Source organism: Protopterus annectens, chromosome 4.part1, assembly GCF_019279795.1.
Source record: "Protopterus annectens isolate FY-2018-M chromosome 4.part1, PAN1.0, whole genome shotgun sequence".
Taxonomy (NCBI): domain Eukaryota; kingdom Metazoa; phylum Chordata; order Ceratodontiformes; family Protopteridae; genus Protopterus; species Protopterus annectens.
In genome coordinates this window covers 699,296,446-699,321,019 of record NC_056734.1, presented here as the reverse complement: position 1 = coordinate 699,321,019, position 24,574 = coordinate 699,296,446, and the positions used below count along the sequence as shown (strand labels likewise).

General features: G+C 40.6%; 1 protein-coding gene across 1 annotated transcript in view; it reads left to right on the top strand.

Annotated features, from left to right (window-relative positions):
* Nucleotides 1–24,574, top strand: part of GFM1 (G elongation factor mitochondrial 1) — a 1,399,365-nt gene that overhangs the window by 482,526 nt on the left and 892,265 nt on the right. The gene's annotated exons all lie outside the window — the stretch shown is intronic.

Below are 24,574 nucleotides of genomic sequence, written 5' to 3'. Positions count from 1 at the left end.
TTGCTCTATCTTGTACTAGCTTCCTCCTTTGTTGTAGAGTTTGTTTATGGCTGGGGTCCACCAGACTGGACGCTTGCCTTTTAAAGAGTCTTTGTTTTGTTTGGGATTGCCTTATCCATGCAGTCCTGCAGGTGCTGGTAGAAGGCATTTGTAAGTGATTCAGGTTGAGTACTGTTTTCCCCGGGGCCTTAAAGGAGACCACACTAGTCTTTAGAAGTGTGAAGTCGGCTTTTGAGAAGTTCTTTACTGTGGTCTTTTATTTCAGGGGGGGGGATGAGGAACTCCAGCGAGATTAGTTTGTGATCTGATCTCACCAGTGGGGGGTATAGTTGCCGTGTTGGACATTGTGCTCCCATGTTCGTGATGATGAGATCAAGTATGTTATCTCCTCTTGTGGGATGGTGACTAGTTGTTCCATGGCATTTGAGTTTATGAATTCCAGGAACTTTTGGGCTAGGGTGTTTGGGCTTGAGTAGTGTTCCCAGTCTATATTTGGGTAATTGAAGTCACCTAGTATGATCGTGTCTGGTCATACATTTCTCCCCTCTAGTGTTTTCAGGAAGGCCATGTGAGGTTCCTGAGTTTGTGAGGGTGGCCTGTAACATGCTACAATTTGCAGAGCAGTCTTGCCTATGGTTAATTGCACCTGGATGGTCTCCGATGCATCGTTGCCACCAGTCTTGAGGTGTGGGTGTCCTTGATGAATATGGATACCCCCCCCTCCTTTCTTGGTATTGTCCGGATTTTGGGCCGGAACGCATGATAAGAGGTGAAACCTGATAGCCCTTGAGTGCTCTCAGGAGCCTTGAACCAGGTTTCTGTCACAGCACAGACATCGATGTTCTCCATACTGAGAAGGGCCTCGAGTGCGTGCATTTTGAGATTTAGACTTCTGGCATTGAGCAGCATTACCCTTATTTTTTTTCCTTATTTGTGTTCTAGGGTGGTAGGTTTAGAATTTGAGCCTTGCCTAAAAAGGCACTATGGGGTGGCAAGAGCCTTTGCCAATATCCGAATCCCAGGGTGACAGGTGCAAGCCGCCCTCAAGGGAGCGTGGCTTGTCCAGCATGTCATCCCAGGCAGACAGATACTGGATCCCCTTTGAATGACACCAGAGTTTTAAGCCAATTGTTAAAGCTGATCATCTTATCTCTGTATTGTGGCATCATTCTTGGTGAAGGTAGGATACTGCTCAAGGTCAGGGTCATACCTGCCTGGGCTACATAATCAGAGAGCTCCTCAATGTCTCTTTTCATGTAGTCCAAGGAGGTACGCTCAGGTCGATTACACCAGCGTGGGCAATGACTGAGTCATATTTGTACCTGCTGTTGAGAGACCTGAGTGCTTGCTATGTGGCGGATTCTAGCCCGACAGGCAGCTTACTGTGACCTTCTCCTTACTCAGTCTGGTGAGCGGACGCCAGTGTGTCTGACTATGGAGTCACCAATGACTAGTGTGTCTGGCATTGTGTTTGGCCTTAAGGGCTGTGACTGTTTGACACTCTGACTGTGAGGTCTATGTGTTGCAGGTGTTGTGTTCTGAGGTGGTGGTTGTTTGGGTGTCTGCTTTGGTGGCCTCTGCTGTTTTGGTAGTTTTTTGATCAGAGCCGCCGAGTATGTCTTTGTGTGTTTATGTGTATGATTTGAGGTTGTAATGGTCTATGTGAGACTGGGTCTATAGTGTGTGTGGTAACCTTCTCCTCCTGACTGGTCTTGCCAGTCCTATGTTGAGAGAGCTCAGCCTCCAGTTTGGCCATATAGTTGCATCTCTCGCATGTATTTGTGTTTTGTGGGAGGAGGAGAGGGTTGTCTGTGTACATGAGGCAATTGTAACATTGCCTCAGTATTCCCAGGTTCACCAGCTGAGCAGGAGAGGACACTAGCAACTGATCCCTCGACATGCTAGAAGGATAGACAAAATGGGTGACCGAGAAATGGGGGGTTACCTTTTTGGGGTACTATCTATGACAAGCGTCCCGTATCAAGGTAATAAGTACTGTAGGAGCAAGTGCTAGGTTTAACAGATAGAGAATAGTCTACTTGGAGTCAAGGAGATGATCTTTTAGTTATAGGATACGCTGATTAGATCAGTAGTATAGTTCGAGGAAGGTAGGGAAAATTTGAAGAGTGGACTTTAGGTAGCCAATAGTTTAAACCTGCTTACCTGGGGTGCCCAGTGTGCAACAGTGGAGCTTAATGCCGCACGCTGCTTTATACGAGGGGTCTGGAAAAGCTAGAAACTGGCCCAAAACGACCGATGAACTACTAGTTACTGGCTGATGTCTCTCAAAACTGGACAAAGGCAGCTCAATGCTTCCCACTCCCACTGGTAAGCAAGGTAACTTCCTCTCCCAAATAAGGCAAGGAAACAGTACACAGGAACTACAACCAAAGCCCAGGAATCAGCAACTCTGAAACTGGACTAAACTAGTAAAGCACGAAAACAAGAGATATTTTTTCTTTTTTTTTTTTCACAAAACAGGCAGAAACAGGTACAGCAAACACTTATAAATGTTATGAATCAGCTACTACAGCTACACAGAAGAATTTGCTACAAATACAGTCAAATAGTAACAAACAAGGATTCCAAGTGCAATATTAAGTTAAATGCAGTAAAACAGCTTCAATGTAACAGAAAGGCAGGTAAATACAGTCGCTAGGTATTCAGATGTGGAAAGCAACAAAAAATATACTTAGTATCAAGAAAAGTCCCTTATTCAGCTCTCTGCAGCCTGGATTACTCTGCTGGCCCACGTGGAGTCTGTCCTGAGTAGGTACAAGCTGAAAACGCCATCATCGCTTTTATACCAGGGGCTGGAAAAGCCAGAAACTGGCCCAAACGACCAATAAACTACTAGTTACTCGCTGAAACCTCACAAAACTGCACAAAAGGCACCTCAATGCTTCCCACTCCCACTGGTAAGCAAGGTACCTTCCTCTCCCCCAAATAAGGCAAGGAAACAGTACACAGGAACTACAACCAAAGCCCAGGAATCAGCAACTCTGAAACTGGACTAAACTAGTAAAGCAGGAAAACAAGAGATATTTTTTTCTTTTTTTCTTTTTTTTTCACAAAACAGGCAGAAACAGGTACAGCAAACACTTATAAATGCTATGAATCAGCTACTACAGCTTACACAGAAGAATTTGCTACAAATACAGTCAAATAGTAACAAACAAGGATTCCAAGTGCAATATTAAGTTAAATGCAGTAAAAACAGCTTCAATGTAACAGAAAGGCAGGCGAAATACAGTCGCTAGGTATTCAGATGTGAAAAGCAACAAAAAATATACTTAGTATCAAGAAAAGTCGCTTATTCAGCTCTCTGCAGCCTGGATTACTCTGCTGGCCCACGTGGAGTCTGTGCTGAGTAGGTACAAGCTGAAAAAACGACGCGTGCTTTATACCAGGGGCTGGAAAAGGCTAGGAACTGGCCCAAAACGACCAATAAACTACTAGTTACTGGCTGAAACCTCACAAAACTGGACAAAAGGCAGCTCAATGCTTCCCACTCCCACTGGTAAGCAAGGTAACTTCCTCTCCCCCACATAAGGCAAGGAAACAGTACACAGGAACTACAACCAAAGCCCAGGAATCAGCAACTCTGAAACTGGACTAAACTAGTAAAGCAGGAAAAACAAGAGATATTTTTTTCTTTTTTTTTTTTTCACAATACAGGCAGAAACAGGTACAGCAAACACTTATAAATGCTATGAATCAGCTACTACAGCTTACACAGAAGAATTTGCTACAAATACAGTCAAATAGTAACAAACAAGGATTCCAAGTGCAATATTAAGTTAAATGCAGTATAAACAGCTTCAATGTAACAGAAAGGCAGGCTAAATACAGTCGCTAGGTATTCAGATGTGAAAGCAACAAAAAATATACTTAGTATCAAGAAAGTCGCTTAATCAGCTCTCTGCAGCCTGGATTACTCTGCTGGCCCACGTGGAGTCTGTGCTGAGTAGGTACAAGCTGAAAACGCGTATCGCTTTATACCAGGGGCTGGAAAGGGTTAGAAACTGGCCCAAAACGCCCAATAAACAACTAGTAACTGGCTGAAACCTCACAAAATTGGACAAAGGCAGCCCAATGCTTCCCACTCCCACTGGTAAGCAAGGTAACTTCCTCTCCCCCAAATAAGGCAAGGAAACAGTACACAGGAACTACAACCAAAGCCCAGGAATCAGCAACTCTGAAACTGGACTAAACTAGTAAAGCAGGAAAACAAGAGATATTTGTTTCTTTTTTTTTCACAACAGAAACAGGTACAGCAAACACTTATAAATGCTATGAATCAGCTACTACAGCTTACACAGAAGAATTTGCTACAAATACAGTCAAATAGTAACAAACAAGGATTCCAAGTGCAATATTAAGTTAAATGCAGTAAAAACAGCTTCAATGTAACAGAAAGGCAGGCGAAATACAGTCGCTAGGTATTCAGATGTGGAAAGCAACAAAAAATATACTTAGTATCAAGAAAAGTCGCTTATTCAGCTCTCTGCAGCCTGGATTACTCTGTTGGCCCACGTGGAGTCTGTGCTGAGTAGGTACAAGCTGAAAAACGCGCGTTTTATACCAGGGGCTGGAAAAAGCTAGAAACTGGCCCAAAACGACCAATAAACTACTAGTTACTGGCTGAAACCTCACAAAACTGGACAAAAGGCAGCTCAATGCTTCCCACTCCCACTGGTAAGCAAGGTAACTTCCTCTCCCCCAAATAAGGCAAGGAAACAGTACACAGGAACTACAACCAAAGCCCAGGAATCAGCAACTCTGAAACTGGACTAAACTAGTAAAGCAGGAAAAACAAGAGATATTTTTTTCTTTTTTTTTTTTTTCCCAAAACAGGCAGAAACAGGTACAGCAAACACTTATAAATGCTATGAATCAGCTACTACAGCTTACACAGAAGAATTTGGATGTTGGTAAGATGTTAAGTGCACCACAAAGAGAATAGGTACTAGTATGAGGAATGATAAGAGAACCATGTAAGAAACAGATGGGTTTGAAGGACTGAGGGTGAGGATGTAGTTAAAATAATAAGAAGAGAGGGTTTATTTAGGAAAGCAGAAGTTAAAATTGAGTCCTCTGGTTCATAAGCAATTTTGAGATGTGTGAGTGTTTAAGAGTACAGGTGTGAGGAATACTGATATGAATAACTATGAGCGAATGTGGTGAGGGGTCCATTAATAATGCAGAATATGTATGGGTAAGGGAGAGCAGTAAAGAAAAAAAATACTGATTTAATTTGTGTATTAGGGTAGAGAAATTTTGGGTAAAAGGGGTATAAGCAGAATGGTGTGATCAAGGGAAGGTTGAGAGGTACTGGGCCAGATTCCAAGATAGTTGTTGTCAATATAAGTGCCTTACTCTGTGTCAACCTTCCCCCGATTCCCTCGATGTAAGTGACTTATTTTGGTGTAAGGTCCATCTATAAACAGGCTTACACCAGGGTCCGGATCCCAAAAGACTTGCTCTCTGTGTAAGTAACTTACACTGAGAGCAAGTCTTTTGGAACCAGGCCCATTTAACAAGAAGAGATGAGAAAAATATTAATCTGGTAGTAGTATATGAGAGAAAATCGATGGGAGAATCTCAACACCAACAAATTATTCTGTATCTGCAGAATACGCATTGGCTTGCCAGTGTTGGTACACGTCATTTATAATTCTGACCCTTCAAGACTTGAGTCCCCTTTATCTTAACTAGCACTTGTAATGCTGATTATACAATTCCTCTTTTGGCTCTTACAGCACTACAGTATCACACAAAATTGTTTCATCCACAGCTATAGCCCCTCTGTGTGGTCTCATGTTTAAAACTCTTTCAATGAAGTTATTATTCAGTTACAAATGCATAGCTGTGACAGACTTCTGTGACTGTGCATCTGTACAGCAAGTCAAAATAAATGTACCCTTTTCATTGAATAAAAAAAATGACACGCAGCCTAGTTGTCTAGGTGGACTTTTTCCTTACTGCTATCATACTCTCATTCAAAGGACTATCTATGGTGTGGTAGTATGTAAAGGTTTAGTGTTTAAAAAAAGAAAATCACTCACAATTCTATTAACAAGCAGTTCTCTGTGGTCCAGAGGTGCAAAGTTCTATTCTATCAGCATCCATTACCTAACTGTAACTCTGAGCAAGTCACTTAACTAGACACCGCTCACAGTCTGAGTGTGAAAACGATTCATGGAGATCAGTGCTCTACAATGGAAAATAAATACTAAATAAAATAAAATGCTCCTGTTTTCTCCATTTTAAAACCTAATTTTCAGGTCGCTGACGTCATGGAGAGAGAACCAAAGGCATTGTCAGACATCTCTCCTATGATCCTGTTTCTTCTTGTTCTCTCTCTCTCTTCACACATTTGCATTAATAAAAAATGTTGTTTCTTCTGCATATTTGTTTTACTATTTAGTATCAATATGGGAGAGAAAGAATTTTTGAGAGGAGTGCAGATATCATATTCAAGTTCTGAATTTACTTTACCAGCAGTGAGACATGGCAATTGCAAGAGAATCGGCTACAAATCAGGGAACACCAACAAAGCTCAGTAAACAGTTATAGCAGCCATCACCTCTTCAATCTCCATGTTCTTATTTATTATTTGTACCTGCTGTAATGATCCTCTGATTCTGTCTGCAATGTTTGGTTTTGACATAATGTTATTTCCGAAAGTTTTAAACAAGGCATACAACATGTTGTAACTATATTCTTTCATTTGATCTGTCAACAAGTTTAGGACATTTGGAAAGAACTGCAAGTTATTTCTTTTATTATTGTCTACATTTATATGCACAGTATGATTGAATCTAAAAAGTACAGTTGTGTACATTTACCATAAATGTAGATGTTCGAGTGTATTCAATGTTGCAGTCATTACACTTGGGTTATCCTGTTGGCAGGCTACCCTCAGTCGGCCTGAATTCCAAAGTCTAGGTCTGGCATCGTTTGCTGTCGCCTCTTCCCTGACGTCAGTGCGCCAGGGGTATACAAGATGCAGCCGACGCAATTTTCTTCAGTTTTTCTTGCCCCAGATGTCAGGTGCCCCCAAAAAGGGAAGGCCAAAAATATGCCAATAAAAAATGCATGCATCAAAATATATACCTTCATCTACAAGCAAATACACCACATAGGTTGTATAGATTAGAGAAGTGCAGCTAAGTTCCAGCAAAAAGAGTTGGGGGATGGTGGGAGGGTAACCTGGACTGCAACAGTGAATACACTTGAACATCTACATTTATGGGAAGTGTACACAGCTGTACTATGTTCTTCGTGTTTCACTGTTGCAGTCATTACACTTGGGTTGAATCCCAAAGCTGTGGTTGGGAGGCTGGAGCTAAATAGCATTAGGAGTGGCTATGAGGCCCTGCAGAACTGCAGTGGCAAAGCCTGCCCTGGATTTGGAGTAGAACGGTAAGTGATAGTGCTTTGTAAAGGTGTGCACTGAACTCCAGGTAGCAGCCTCTAAAATGTCTTTGTTGGTACTCCCCTGAGGAAGGCTGCTGAAGTGGCTGCTGCTCTGGTAGAATGTGCCCTAATGCCCTCAGGCACTGGCTTGTCATGTTGTGAATAGCAGAAACGAATGCAGTGGCCTATCCACTTTGATATGGTCTGCTTTGAGATAGCCTTTCCTTGTGATCCTGCAGCATATGCCACTAGTAGTTGCTCAGTCTTTCTGAAAGCTTTGGATCTGTTCAAGTAGAAGCGTAGCTGTCTGTGTATGTCCAAAGAATGCAGAATTCTCTCCCCATTATTCTGTGGGTTTGGATAAAAAGTAGGCAGATAAATAGCTTGGTTAAGGGCCACACTGGACACTACCTTAGGCATAAATGTTGGGTTTGTTCTCACAGAAACCCTGTCTGGATAAAAATGATAAAAGGTTCCACAGCCATGAGTGCCTGTAGCTCTGAGACTCGTCTTGCAGAGGTGATTGCCAGGAGCAGAGCTGTTTTCCAAGATAAAAACTTTATGTCAGCTGTAGCGGCTGGCTCAAAAGGGGGCAGAGTGAGTTTTTCCAAAACGTAATTGAGGTCCCGTGCAGGTATTGGTGATCTCCTTGGAGGCCTTAAATTTTTGGCTCCTCTGAGGTACTGCCTTAACAAAGGATGAAAAAAGATTGGTGGCTCTGTATTGTAATGAGCCGAAATGGCAGAGGCATGAATTTTAATTGATGAAAAGGATAGGCCTTTGTCCAGCATCTCAGAAAAGTATTGCAAAATCTGAGGAATATTTGGTACTGCTGTGTCAATTCCTTGTGCCTGGTTACAGGCACAGAATGTCTTCCATTTTCCAGCATAAGATTTTCTATACTAGGCCTCCTGGCCTCCAAAATTACATCCATCACCGCTTTAGTGAGAGGTGTGTTTTGTATGACTACATTAACTGCCATGCTGCCAGATTTAAGGTCTTGAGTTGGCTGTGCAGGATCTGATTGTTTTGTTGGGACAGTAGGTGAGGTATTTGAGGTAACGTCCAGGCTGGGCATTAAGACAAGTTCCTTAGGATTGGATACCAGTACTGGCGGGGCCAGTCTGGGGCAATCAGTATCATTTTTGGCTTCACTTGTCTGACCTTTAGGAGTACCTTGGGGAGGAGAGGCAGTGGTGGAAAGGCATATACTGTTGTGTTTCCAGCTGAAAGACAGGGCATCCACTTTCCATGCTTGTCTGTGAGAAGTCCTTGTGCAGAATCTCTTTAGTTGGCAGTTATGAGGAGAGGCAAATAGGTCTATGTCCGGGCATCCCCATTTCTTTGTTATCATTTTGAAAATTTGTGGATCCAATTTCCACTCGTGGGGATCCATGAGGTTTCTGCTTAGTTCGTCTGTCAGAGTGTTTATCTTTCCTGGCAGGAATTGTGCCTGCAGATGTACTTGATAAGTCAATGCTGTGTCCCACAAAGTCATGGCTAGTCTGCAGAGGAGGTAAGAATGAGTGCCTCCCTGCTTGTTTATATACCACATGACCGTGGTATTGTCTGTCTTTATCAGTAGTTGTCCTGGATGAAGTAGGTCCTTGAGGGCTGTCAGAGCATTCTGAACAGCTAGCATCTCTTTTTGATTGATATGTAGATGTATTTGGTTGGCGGACCATGTGCCTTGAATACATCTTCCTGCCATGTGTGCCCCCCAGGCATAATCTGATGCATCCGTTGTCAATGTCTGCCTGGCTGGGGGTAAGGTGAATGGCTGTCCCTTGTTCTGGTGACAGGCCTTCACCCACCATTGAAACTCCTGTTGCAGGCAGTGAATGAGGGTAATTATTGTTTCCAGGCTGTGGCAATGCTGAGTCCAAACACTTTTTAGGTACCATTGAAGTTTCCTCATATGCAGTCTTGCATATGGAATTAATAGAATGCAGGATGCCATGAAGCCCAAAGCCTGTAGAATTTTTCTTGCAGATAACTGGGCCTTTGTTGCCAACAGTTTGAAATAGGTAGTCAGTTGCCTTTATATGTCTGGTGTGAGATAAGCCATCTGGGCAGTTGTATTTAAGCTTGCACCTTGGAATATTATCTCTTAAGAGGGTATTAGTTTTGATTTTTGTTCGTTGACTGTGTACCCTAGGCATGGTAGTAATCTTTTTACAAACGCTAGATGCTGTAGTAGAATGTCCTTGTTCTCTGCTTGTATGAGGCAGTCATCCAAGTAAGGATATATTTGTATTCCTCTTTGTCTGTAGAATGCAATTACTGGTGCCAGGCACTTTGTGAAGTCCCTGAGCGCAGTAGATAAACCAAAGGGCAGTGCAGAGAATTGGTAGTGCATTGAGCCAGCTTTGAATCTGAGGTATCTTCTGCATGATTGTCTAATTGGGACATGCAGGTATGCCTCTTTTAGGTCTAAAGTCACAAGCCAAGCCTTCTTGCCCAGCATGGGCAGAAGCTGCTGTAAGGTCAACATTTTGAATTTTGGTATATCCAGATATGTGTTTACAATAGATAGGTCCAGTATTGGTCTCCGGGCTTTGTCCTTTCTGGGTACCAGGAATGGTCTTGAATAAAATCCTTGTCCCTGCTCTTGTACTTGTTGAATGGCCCTCATGTCCATGAGGGATGAGACTTGTTTTTGTGTCTCTGCCCATTGGTTTTTTTGGTAGGTCTGGCCAACTGTTTGCCCTTGGCAGGGTATGAAAGTGAAACTTGTAGCCCTGGGACACTATGTCGAAGACCCATCTCATCCCTCATGGACATGAGGGATGAGACTTGTTTTTGTGTCTATGCCCATTGGTTTTTTTGGTAGGTCTGGCCAACTGTTTGCCCTTGGCAGGGTATGAAAGTGAAACTTGTAGCCCTGGGACACTATGTCGAAGACCCATTTGTCCTGGGTTATGATGTGCCAACTTTGAGAAAAAAGTGCTAGTTTTCCTCCTAAAGGTTCTGCCAGAAGATAAGTGCTTGGCACAGGCAGGGGGAAGTCATTGGGACCGTTTCCTGTAAGGCTGTGATTTGTCTTTTCCACTTTTGGAGGTAGATGCACCCCATTGTTTAGATCTGTATGAACCTTGGGGCTAGGATTTGCCTCTTGGGCATCTGTATCTGCCCCTTTGTGGTCCGACACTGGAAAGGACCACTTCTTTGTAGGCCAGTGTCTGCTAAATCTTGGAGGCTGTACCTGTAAGAAATCCTTGACTGTTTGCATAGATTTAGCTTTGTCCTCCATTTTCTTTAACACCTCTTCTGCTTTAAGACCAAACAAAGTATCATGCTGTAATGGAGCATCTAATAATTTTGCTTTAACATGATCTGGTAAATTTTGTTCTTTTAACCAAGCATGCCTCCTAATGACAAAACCCATAACAGCGGCCCTGCAGGAGGCCTCCAAAGAATCAAAACCACATTGCAAAGTATGCTTTCCAACTTGCTCAGCTGCATGCAATAAATCCTGCATTTCTTTGTTTTCTGCACCTTCAGAATTTATCAACATTTTCTGTTTAAGCAGTGACATAATATATTGCAGATATTTGAGCACATGAAATTGACAATTTAAAGCCCTTATAGCCAAGGTAGCAGAGGTGTAAATCTTCTTTCCACATCTGTCTAATGCCCTAGAATCCCTGTCGGAGGGGGGTAGGGTTTTTTGCAGTGGATGCCTTAACCCCTTTGGGACCCTGAGAAATAGTTTCTGGGTCAGCAGCAGGGTTCTTGAAAAATAATTTATGAGAGTCAGGCATCCTGTAAGTACCTGTCCGGCTTAACATGAGCTGGAGGTAAGGAGTGAGGAGTCAGACTGGACTCAGAAAATACATCATCTACAATATCTAACACAGGCGGAATAGCTAGGGGCCTGTGTTGAGGGAGTAAAAGGAAGTCCCTGAGCCTTTTCTCAGATTCAGAATAATCTTGGCTCTCCCAGTGGAAATGTTCCCTCATGGTATGCAAGGTTTCCCCAAAAGAGTAATCCTCAGGAGGAGAGGCTGAAGGGATAGATTCTTCAGCATCAGAATCCTCATAGGGAGGAAGAGAGTATTCCTGATCAGTAGAGGAATCTGAAGAAATGGAAACCTGAGCTGAAGATTCATATTCTACCTCTTGCCTAGGCCTCTTATCAGGAGAGGGATGGGAACCCCTGATCAAAGTAATTAAGTCTTCGGCCATTTTGAGCATCTGTTTTTTGGGCATGGAGGCCTGACCATGAGGCTGTTGTACTTGTTTCTTTGTCTTTAAAGATGCTTTAGTCTTTGCCCTTGTAGCTGGAGTCGCTTTAATGTACAATTGAGTAGGTCTGAAAACACCCTCAGAAGCCGATGCCTGCTCAGCGGCTCCGGACCCATCTGAGGGAATAGTTTCAGAAGGTCCAATACCTTGAGCTTCCAGCGGCTTAGGTGACTCCACGTGGGAGTCTGTAGCAGCCTGCAGGTCCAAAGTAGCGGGCGTCAGGGGCTGCAAAAGCACCTCACTGAGAGCCGGTGGCTGGCTTTGAAGAAGCCTTGTCTTCGGTTTTAGACCTCGGATGCCTGTCCTTTTCTTTTTCTTTGCGTTTCTTGTGAATTGCGGTAGTCGGTTGGTTATCCAATGGCATAATGTAATTAAATCTTCTACCAAAACAGTGAAAAGCAAAATCGTACCGGCGCTTTATAGTGCGCTGGTTAAATCTAGCACAAAATGGACAACAAGCAATGTCGTGGTCAGGGACTAGGCAAGGAATACAGTAAGAATGAAAATCCTTATGAGGTATTTACTTCCCACAAGAAATGCAATTATTAACTTTTTCTGACACCGGTCTGGAGCAAGAAAAAAGTATTCCCCAACGGGGTACTTACCTTTAAATGAAGACTTCGGATCTGAAACTCGAACACGAAAATCTCAGGAGTCGGCCAACCGGCACTTGCGAACTGCTTCTGCTTCAGGCACCGTGCAGCAAGAAAGACTGAAGAGAATGGCGTCGGCTGCATCTTTTATACCCCTGGCGCACTGACATCAGGGAAGAGGCGACAGCAACCGATGCCAGACCTAGACTTTGGAATTCAGGCTGACTGAGGGTAGCCTGCCAGCAGGATAACCCAAGTGTAATGACTGCAACAGTGAAACATGAAGAACATCTTAAAAACATTGAAAAGGAAATGTCTTGAAAATTACTCGAAATATGCTAATTTTTGTGACTACATAGACTGTCTAGGATTGTTTTCATCATCTATTGATCTTTAAACTACACTATGGTAACTCAGGTAAAATGAAAATGGTAAACTGCTAAAAAATTATTCTTTATACTCTGAAGCTGTGTTTCCCAACTTATGAGTTTGAAAGTGTAGGTTTGAAGCTTGGACACCGGGAGGTGAAGGGGGGCACACCACAGATGCAAAGCTATTTTGTTCAGTAGCTCCCAAGTTGAATGTTTAGATATTTTTCTGGATAATACTGTTTTTGTTGATTTATAATTGGCTTTTTGAATGCCCACCTCACAGTTTTGATTGCAAAGAGTTTTGTGCAGATAAAATATACAGTGAAATGCACTCTTATAAATGCTGAATAATGCCGTATAACAATACCCATTCACAGTGATTAGTTACACATGCATATTGCCCTGCTTTATAATGTAGGTGTAATGCTAAACCTGCAATAAAACATAACTCCATTAAGATTAATGAAACAATTGTCATCTCTCACATATTTGTATTGCACATTTGCTGTATTCCCACACTGTAGTATGCTCTCTATGAAACTGTTTCAAAGTTTTTTTTTTCTTCCTAAAAAGAATATCAGCATATTTTCCAACAATTCTATTTCCTTAAGTTAAAATATGCCAAGGACTTTACCAATGTAATTATTTGTACAATATTTTGCAGTGAATGCACATTTCCTATCCACTAGTGTTTTGACCTAACTATACAAATGGCTTTATTTGTTGGCCAACCTTGCTTGAGAGTTGATTTTTTTATAGACGGGTATCGCAAGGATGTACACTATTTTGTATACATGTGTTGCTTAAGAAGCTGATGTTTTGTAGTTAACTGTTCTTTGCGACATTGATTTGTAGACTGGTGCTATACATGGGGATGGATTACTGTGTTGAATGTTGCTGCTTTTGAAGGAATTGCTTTGTAGAACGTTGTTCAGTTACATTACATTTGAGGAATGGCTCCTCAGACTAGTGAGATAATCTAAAGCAAGAAGCTATGTTATTTTCCAAAAATGTTATATTAATAGCTTGAAAAAGAAAATGATTATATGGCATTTCATGTTATTAAAAGAACAATTACATAACGCTGCAAAAATTCTCAAGGATACTTGCTATCTGCCTGCCACCAATATGCAGATACTTATACTTGATTCATAATGCAATACATATATATTTTGGCATAAATACATTTTGGTAAATATCTTCAGAATTGTCCACATGGAAGCATTATCAAACACAGTTTCCCATGCTCAGTCACCTCAGACAAGTGGGTTGCTTTCTACCAGAGAAAATGTGAGTTATTTTCCAGAAATATTGTGAATATACGATATACTAACACTTATATTAATAACAAAGCAGAATGCATTTATGTGACACTCCCTATTAAATGAAAGCATACACAATGCTTTAAAACTTTGCACTAATTAGCTGTCGTCTAAAAAGCACGGCTTTGTAGATACTTACATTTATGTGTCCACATGATGTGCAAAATGCATTCCATTATCATTACGCAAATATCTCAAAAATGGAGTAACATCTACAAAACTGCTTTGGAGCAAAATGAAGAGCACATATGCATGAACAAAAGTCAAACTGATAATCGGGGTCTACCTACTATGGTTACAGAGATTTTGATATTTGTAGAACTATAATAATTAACTGTATATATTAAGGAACTGCATGTTGTATATAAAATTACCATTATGTCTGACAGAGATATTAATATCACCATTGTGAACAGAAGTGCATGCTGAATAACTTTATAATTTTTAAGATATACACGTATTTACAGGTGGGCTGGAAAACTGCATTCTTAGAATATTAGCTAAGGCGAAGGCTGTCCAGGCAGGAACTCTGCAAATGTCAGGAGGTGTGAAATTCCTCTCAAGCTAGGAGTGAAAGGTAAAGGGATATCTTGCCTGGTACTGGCTTGAACTGTGACCTGTGTTCTTCCATCCTAAGGCTGCTGGAGATTCAAAAGTTCCTTCTACATTCTTCCAGTGAAAGATATTTTACTTTTCAAGAGCTATACCCAACCAGGTGTATAATGGAAGCTCGAATGCTGATAAGTTCGAATGCCAAAACCTCAAACTTGGAAGTCCGAAGACTGAAAATAATGAAGCTGTAGAACAGTGAATTCTTTCCCAGGGAAAGAATTGAGTGGGTCGTTTCCGCGTCTTCGCTATTTCCTCCACTGTGGTGCGATCTTGGAGTTGGTATATTTAAGTAGGGGTTGTGGGGGGCACAACCCCCCCACATTAGAAATAGTTTGTAGTGTTCATGTGTTTCACGTTTTGTACTGTAACAGCAATTTTTTTTCCCCTGGGGAAAAAAATCGCTGTTCTCAGTCTTCGGAGTATTCAGTTTTCGAGGTTTTGGGTTCGATGCTTTCGCATTCAAAGTTTTGACACTTCGATTATGTGATATAGACCCTACCCAACCTATTGCAAATCTGTCTGAAAATGTCCACAGGTTTTAAACAAACCCTGACATCCAACTTTTTTGATTACACATGCAATGCGTATTTGGCTCGTGCCTTGTATTGTGGCCTTTTATTGCTATTATTGTTATCTTTATTCCATTTACTGTATCAAAGCTTAGGTCATATGCAGTTTAATCTGACTTGCACTAACGTTTTGAAGTTAGCCAAACTCAGTTTATTTATTGACTGACATTTCTGAACTGAGACAGTCCAAACTGGCTAACAGCCCTTTTCAGATAATACAATTTTAACTAAGGGATACAAGGATGCAATCTAGGTAATGAACCACTGCAGATCATTTCAGAAAAAAACAGAAAGGAAACCACTAAATAATACATTGAAGATGATCCTCAAACTACCCATGACACATCCAATCCACAAAAAGAGGAGACCACACTGATAAATCTGTCCTACATGTAGGCCACAGCATTTCTAGACATTAATCTTAAAAGTAGATGTTTTACAGTCTCCTTTTCTTGTCACTCAAATTAAGGTGGTAGACTAGTTTCCTAGCTGAGAGGCCCCATGATGCTCTAGGAGAACAATGGATAAAAGGGAATCTCTACAACAGAGAGCCAACTGTAGGCGTTTCCATTTCAGTGTCTCATGAGTCATGACAGTTGAAGAAAATAAAATCAAGTACTACTGGAAAGTTAACACCAAACTAGCTGATAAGAATATAAATCTGAGTACTACTGCAAAGCTAAGAACAAACTGACTGATAACTCACATGTTCAGTAATGCTACACACTAAGGGCATGCCAATAATAACTTAGTTTGGAGAGTGAGATTAGTAAACTGAATTATTTGAGATAGAAAAAACATGTGGCCGCTCTTACCTTTTCAACTGCTGGCACAAACTGTTTCGGCACATTTGTTCCCACTGTTTTGTCAAGAAACTCAAGCTTTGTGTAATGTTCAGGTGGCAAAGGCTCTAACACACCAGTAACTTTACCATACTGCCCAGCACCTCCAGATTGTTTCTTGTGTGTGAATTCAAATCTGAAAACAGAAATAAATAATAAGTACACAAAATACTTTGTTTTCCTGCTTGTTTTCATCTTCCTTCACGTTCTGTCAATCTGTCTGTCATAATAGCATTCACATCATTATTAATGTTTTTATTTTTTAAGGGTAAATTAAGGGGAATAATAACATGTAAAGTATGTAGCTAACAATCAAGAAAATGTCACATTTGATACTGTAAAGAAAAACTAATGGAAAAATCATTTACACTCGCTAATGCAAATTATATTGTAAAGTACAGTTAAATTGAACTTACCATAACAGTAGATGTTGAAAATATTCATTTCTTCTGTAGTCTTAGCTGTATGGGTTATATCCTGCCTCTCTACATACTTTTACGAATAACTACAAGCTCAAGTCCTTCTCTAGGTCCAGGTCAAGCTTTGCTAGGACCATTCTTCAGGGACCCTTGTCCTTCCACCTCCCAAATGTAGTTAGCTATGGTAATCTACATATAGCTACGAGTGTTTCAGCAGCGATCAATGTGATGAATGTAGTACAGTTGTGTAGGTTGAATTTGACCTAAAAGTAGATGTTCGAATGATCACTGCTGCAGTAGCTGCTACCTCCCTCCATCCCTCCTTATTTTGTGGTGTGTTTTTTATGCCAGGGTGTTGAAAATTATTTTTTTGCTGTTCCTAGTATTGCCCTTTCGGGACTCAGCTTCCTTCTCTGCAGGCAAGAAAGCTCTGAAGGGCTTCGCACCCAGACTTGTCTTTTAGTCAGCTCAGCTACACCTGCCTGACACTTTGGGCATGAGGAAGGTGTCCTGAAGCTTTGGAAGCTGGCCAGGCCATTATATCCTTGGCAGGATATAACCCATACAGCTAAGGCTACTGCAGCAGTGATCAATATGATGATCATTGTGATATAGGGAAATATTGCCAAGTCAGCTATCTGGAATTTTGTAAATAATTCTATATCATTTGTGCATACTGATATGATTTATACAAAACTGTATGTTATGTACTGAGCTTCAAGAATGTAACCACAGTATACCCTGCTGGAACATAGAGGGTTAACTTGCAAAACTTAAGAAAAGTTGAGTTTAAGTTACTTTATAGCTGGACCACAAACAAGGGAAGTTATCTCTCAGTTTCAGTGTAGCAGAAACAATGTCTAGAGCTAGAGGTTTTTTTGTATGGTCTTGGAGAGAAGTAATTACTAGGTTTAAAATTAAAGTGTTTTATTGTTTTACAACTTCCAGTTTTGAGAAAACATCTGAGAGAGATGTATTTGTAACATAGAGATGTTAAATTCTGTCAGTTTCTGTTTTAGCCTGGGAACTAAGTCAGGTGACAAAATGTGATGTCATCCAAGCAGTAATACTTTATATTAATTTAAGAACTCTTTAAGAGAGAGACTGTGCATTTTGCATTTTGTCTTGGACCTAAAAACATCCACTCATCATCATCTACATCTGCACTTGCTTTGCTGCAAGTAAGATTTAGGGCACAGTATCCCTTTTAGATATAGACAGGAATATAGTAAAGATTAGTTTAGATGTTTTCTGTATTGATTTGGGATTGTCCTGCAATGCTGTTTTAAAATATTTCCTGTGATTCTGAATGCTGAAATTACTGTTTTGAGTTACTGAGTATTGTCTTGTTCTTTTATTATTAACTATATTTAAACCTACATTTGTGGCTATTTGTGAGACATATTTAAGCTCCTAGAGTACTTGAATATGTATTTGGTGACACAGTACAGGCCACTCCTAAATAGCCTTGTTCTTAGTCAGACTACCATTTAAAATAATAGTAACATTACACAGTATAATTTGACAGCCTTTGCTAAGGGCCTTAGAATAGCTGATAAAGAGTTGGCTGGTGGGAGCTGGAACTACCTTATAGTCTGGGCAAAAGGTGGCATAGCTAGTAAACTTGTGCCAGCCTTTGCCAGATGTGTGTGTTGGTGTACAAGTGTGTGTGTGTGTGTGTGTGTGTGTGTGTGTGTGTGTGTGTCAGCTACTTCGGCAGGGACACAAAGCACTGGTTGGACAAAGAGGGTCCTGGAGGTCTTAGCTTGGCCACTTGGCTGAGATCTCAACCCTATAGCTGTGCAAGTGGGGAGTCTTATTTGAGATCTGGAGAAAGAGGGAGAAACTGGCCCAAGACTGACTGTGATCTCTGTGTGCTCTTAAGAGAAACTGCACCTTTGCCAGATGTGTGTGTTGGTGTACAAGTGTGTGTGTGTGTGTGTGTGTGTGTGTGTGTGTGTGTGTGTGTCAGCTACTTCGGCAGGGACACAAAGCACTGGTTGGACAAAGAGGGTCCTGGAGGTCTTAGCTTGGCCACTTGGCTGAGATCTCAACCCTATAGCTGTGCAAGTGGGGAGTCTTATTTGAGATCTGGAGAAAGAGGGAGAAACTGGCCCAAGACTGACTGTGATCTCTGTGTGCTCTTAAGAGAAACTGCACTTTACTGTGTGTATACTTGTCATCTTTCCACTGTGTACATCCCCCACTGTTGCCAGTGGTGAGAATTGAGGCTCCTTGATTACTGGAGCAGTGGATGGGGTGCCGCAATCATCCAAGATCTTCTCAGCAATATTGTGAATGGAAGAATGTCGAAATCCAGTATGACATCAGATTAATGATAAAAAAAAAATCAATAAACTGCTGTTCAAACACACTGAATTTTTAGTTTGTCTTTCTTGACCAACTACCATCACCTTACATGTACCATGCTTACAGCCTGTTCTTCCATCTCCCTTTTTTTTAGTTACAGTTTGTTCTTGGGCAAGACACAATGAATTACCTATATACCACTCCATGTCCTTTTTATGTGCAAGGTTAGCAGTAACAGGAATATCCCCTTATGAGTGGTTGGTGGATTGCCAACCTAGCTAAGGTTTCAGGAGATCAACAGTTTAGTTGGTGGAAAAAGGCTACAAGGGACAGCCTCATAGATTCTAACAGCAATCCCAGACTAAGCTGCCATTGACATTTTCAGTTTTGGAAACATGATATACAGCACTTCAATAATTTCCACACATGTACTAAACGTCTTATTGGTGTAACAAGTTGAATGTAAACCAAACCAAAGCTTTCCACCATCACTCAAACAATTAAATATTACCAAAAATTAATGGTTAAAGACATCTGTGGTAACACCTGCAGCAGGTCAGTGTCTTTAAGAACTTCAGAGTAAGGCTCAATTCTTCCAGCTTGCTCACCCAACATGCAACCACAATTACAGTAGCTCAGAAAGTAAGGTAATGTTACAGACACACACGTTTTGGCACCAAAAGGCTGCCTCTGCATTGCAAAAAGTGTACTAATTTCTCAATAAAAGTATGACCTCATCCAGTACACTACTAGCTTAACACCAAAAAATCTTCAAACCTCTCTAAACCAAATATGCCATTTTAGATACCCCTTTGCACATGGTCCATCACTGTCAATGTGGCTACCTGGCTCCCCAGCCTTCACAGGGTTACATATTTCCTGTCTTCACACATCCATACAATCCCAATACTGGAAAGATCATTTAAGATAGACTAGAACAAATATCACCAAAGATGACATGACGTCTCCTCCTTAACTCTTCAAAATATGAATTCACTTCCAAAACACACTAAGTACACTCACTACAAAAAACAGCCAATTTACTCCAGCCATTGGCTATTACGTGGTCAATGTTAAATAATCAATGACATGACTCAAAAAGCCTTGACTACATTGCAGGTTACCAGAGTTTGAAGAGCAGCTCAGGCACCTACAGGAGCTGGCTGGAGAGGATGGGAATGAGCAGCTGTTAACTGGTCACCTGTCCTGAGGGAAGAGAGGTGTTTGGGATAGTCACATGGGGACACTGGGTGTCTTCCCCATGAAGGCTGGGTCTATTAAGCCTGCTCTGCCATGTGCAATTGCACTATGAGCTGAGGGAGACTTGACGAGGGATCTGTAGTGAAGTTTGGAAAAACCACTACAGGGAAATGGGGGTGCTCTGCTGGCAAAGGTCACTCCACAGGACCAGCATGATTGGCCTGTTCCCTACCACCTGACTCTTGCCATGAGCAGTTGAGTTCACTGGGGATTCCTGGTCAAAAACGAATAGGCCATAGATCTCTCACCTGCCCAGGAAGTCTCAGGTTCCTGCAACCAAGGCACAAATATGCAAAATGGATATAGGTAGAGAAGCCACTGGGCTCAGTCTTGTAAGGATACAAAAAATGATGCTGCTTACCAAAGAGGGCACTGTACATCACAGCAATAAGATGTATATTACTGTCACAATTACATTTATATGACATATTCACAGTCAAAGTGGTGCACCCACAGAAAAGGAGCACATTCCACTGTGACATGATGTACAAAAAACTGTTGCTGTTGCATGCAGCATTTTAGAAATGTAACAAAGACACATCCCATGATTTCTCTTTCAGGTGGTTAATTATTACAATTATATAGCAAATAATTAATTGTCTTATGATGTCATGCAGCCCTTGCTTGCATGTACTAGTCATTATGTGGACCTTGTGATTATTTGAGTTTGAGACTCCTGGGATTAGATTATCATTTTTAAAATTTGAGTCTCTTTCTAAAATCTCACTGCCCTGAAAAGTAGTATATACCTATAATCCACACACTGTTATTAAGGCATATGAATATCTCTTGTCCATCTGAAGTACTTCTAATTTTATCAGAACTCTTATTAGTTTGCTGATCACTTCTCATGTAATGTTTACAATACAAATCTCCTCATTAGTATCTTTATAGCCTTTACTATGCATAGCATTTACTATATCTGTATGCTTAAGGAGATGTGGCTAATGTTTTTATAAGGTTTATAAGGTATATCACTCAATTAAACATGACTGGTCCCACAGAGAAGTTTCAGGTGGTGAGTCCAGTGCATTCAGTGGTCAAGCCACTTGATTAGAATCCCAAACATGCAAAACAAGACTGATAATCAAACTTAGGTTTGCAGCTGTAACTTGTTTACAGCGTAATGCTGTATTTAACCATTAAATCTAACACCAGCTACCACACCACAAATGCAACATTCTGAATGGCACAATATATTCCAAATTATCAGTGTAAGCTGCTATCATTTCTCAATTTATATAAGTTTAAAAGTTGACTCTATACACCACCTAGTTCTGCCCATATATTTTACACTCTATATGTCTTCATGCCATTCAGTACGACTAGAATGCCTTCTCTTTTTGGGACTATTATAATGTCAGATGTATGACAACTTTGCTGCAGTGGATTTCAGCTTCTCCCTCAAAACCACCCCTTCAACTTTACAAAAGTCTTAATGCCTCCTCACTGAGAATCTGACGTACTGGGCACCATCATGTGACTGGAAAGGGCAAAATTAGAGGGGCAGTAATACTCATCTTTGTGTCACCTCCTGTAGTCATTCTCTGTTCTTCAGCTGACAGTTTATATGTAAAGATTTTTTATTTTTATTCTTTAATTCACACTTTGTTGACCAGGTTAGTCGCACTAGGCCAACGGCGTCTTACATGGAAACCCGAGAAAGCATTCATACTCACTAGGGAAATTTGGCCAGGGCACAGTTTTTTGACAAGTGCCATGGGATCTTTTACAGTCACCTGAGCTACTGCAAACTGAAACAGATAACACTTCTGTTTAACAATGAATTTGAGGGATGGCACACACACATTCACACACACGCACGCACACGCACACACACACACACACACACGCACACACACACACACACACACACACACACACACACACACACACACACACACACACACACACACACACACACACACACACACACAGGTGTAGCACTCCCCTTATGCTGTGCTGAGGTCAGTAATGGAAATTAATCCAACTATCTGTTATGAGAAGAGAACATACAGCTTTCTGATCTTCCATCATAAAAGGTGTGTGGGCTACTTGTTAACGTACTGCGACTGCTCCAATGCCTATGAATAACTCAGCAACCCTGTTTACTAATCTGTGATCTACAACAACATGCACTGTCTTATTTCTAGTTTTCAGTGTGAAACCAAAATTAATGTCGTCCTGAAATTCTCTGAAAGTCACATTTGCCTTCCACCTCTTGACAGTGGCCTTGCTTGTACTAATGTACATTAATGCTTAAGAGCCTTAAACCACCTCAATTAAACTGGATTTTAGCAGGAATGTAAAATGATACCTACATGGCTCTGACTGCAGGATTTAATTCTGCATGGTTCCTTTAAAATGAAACCATTTTAAAACATGACAGAAAATGAGGTGGAGCTTTCTGTACTCACTGATGATGTAAAGATAATTTCAGACATCATATTACAACCCCGCCCCTCTCTACAAAACTGAAACTTCCTCAACCGGGAATTGCTAAGCAGAGAGAAGCTGCAGACTGGTAGTTTATTTACAATACATGGGCAGGGCTGTTCAAAGTTCATCTGTGAACTACTGAAGGAGAGCTCCCTCAGTCCAAAAAAGCTTAAATTTTCAACTCTTCCTACTTTTCGACGTCTTACACACCACAGGAGGCCTGCCAAAAAGTACTCTAAGGATGGAAATTCCACCAACACACTATCCTGCTACCAGAGCAATGAAGGCAGTAGAACACTACATAAACTACCACTACGGCTCCCCAAACAAGATCTTTACACTGCATGGTGTGAAAAAAGCAACTTTAGAGGTAAGCTCTTTAGGCATAATACTGTTTTGAGCCTGATCAACATTTTATTAGCAAATGAGGGCTTGGGGTAAATGCAGGCAGCTACAACATGGAGGCAAAATGACAATAAATAAAATTCACAATTACTTTATAACCTAATCAGTCTCTCCAAGCAACATACAATTAATCAGTATTACTTTTCTAACAGTGCACCCTCTTTATAACTTAAATCACCTTTTTATTTTTCTAGTCATCAGCTTTATAATCTCATTTTAAAGATGTAAACTCATAAAGAAGCATTTGTAAGCGACTACATCCCACACAGTAAATGCTGTGTACAAAAATATGAAAACAAGCTCACCTGTCAGCACAGCAGTTAAGCTACTGCTTGAAAACAAGCATGTGAAAACATGGCCACAATACCGATAAGTCCAGAGGTAATAACACCATCCCATCAAGGCTAGAATTACCATGAGCCTTCAGAGATCAAACTCACTGCTTGATAAATCTACGGTCAAAACTGGGATCCAGTAATCAGAGTAAGGCAATATCAGAAGGAAAATGTAGAGAATAAATTATTAAACAATGCATTCTGGTTATTACTTAATAGAAAAAAGAATACTGCAGTGGGTAGGGTGTGACTTACAAACCTGAGTACAAACCTGAGTTTTACTCCTATAGCCTCCTTTGGAATTTTATGTATGACTCAGCAAGTCAATAAAAGCAGCGAGAGCTGCTGGGTTATTTTTAGCGAGATAGTGAGTTTTACCTGGCCATCAAAAAAATTCAATATAAATATGAATATACCATATGGGGAGAAGGTGTGTGTATGTGTATATATAAATGCACACATATACATATATATATATATTTTTTTTACATTTAATGACTGGGAAAGTCCGACTGGATACAGGTCCATTTTCAGCGGAGGCCCAGGGAAAAAAGCTCCACTTAATTATGCATATACAGAAATACACACCCATACTATATGTATATTTTGACATACATGTACGTGTGTGTGTGTGTGTGTGTGTGTGTGTGTGTGTGTGTGTATGACATACATGTGTATACACACACACACACACATGTATACACACACACACACACACACACACACACACACACACACACACACACACACAAAGATATACATGTATGGCTCTACTTCTAAATTTTGAACTTTTAAAACATCGACTTTCTTTATGGTCGAGACCATAAGACTGAAATTTTGAAAGTTCAAAATTTAAATAAAAAACAATTATTTTTTTTTTTTACGTTTTTGCAGGGGAGCAAGCTCCCCTGCATCCCCCACACCCTCTGCTAATTAAAAATATGAACTTCAAGATCACACTACAGCGAGGAAAATGGTAAATATACTGTTCCGTACTGTACAGCGATCTCCATTTAAACGGTTCAAAGTTTGACCATAAGAAAGTCAACATTTTGAAACTTTGAATTTAAGAAGCAGACCCACGTATACATATACATACATACATTCATACACAGACACACACACACACACTATATATATATATATATATATATATATATATATATATATATATATATATATATATATATATATATATTTGCACATTTTTTGGATTTTTAGTCACCACAAGCAAACAAACGTGTATATTTCAGAAATGAGAAAGAGGAATACAAGGTTCAAATAAAATGCTCACAGGAATCAATAAGCAGTGAACAAAAAACAGCAAGTAAAATAACTGTTAAAAGGGATACCACCATGGGATGCAGTGAAATGGACAATATCAGGAAAAAGGTAATTAACTGTACAAGCAGTGAAAATGTTTCTAC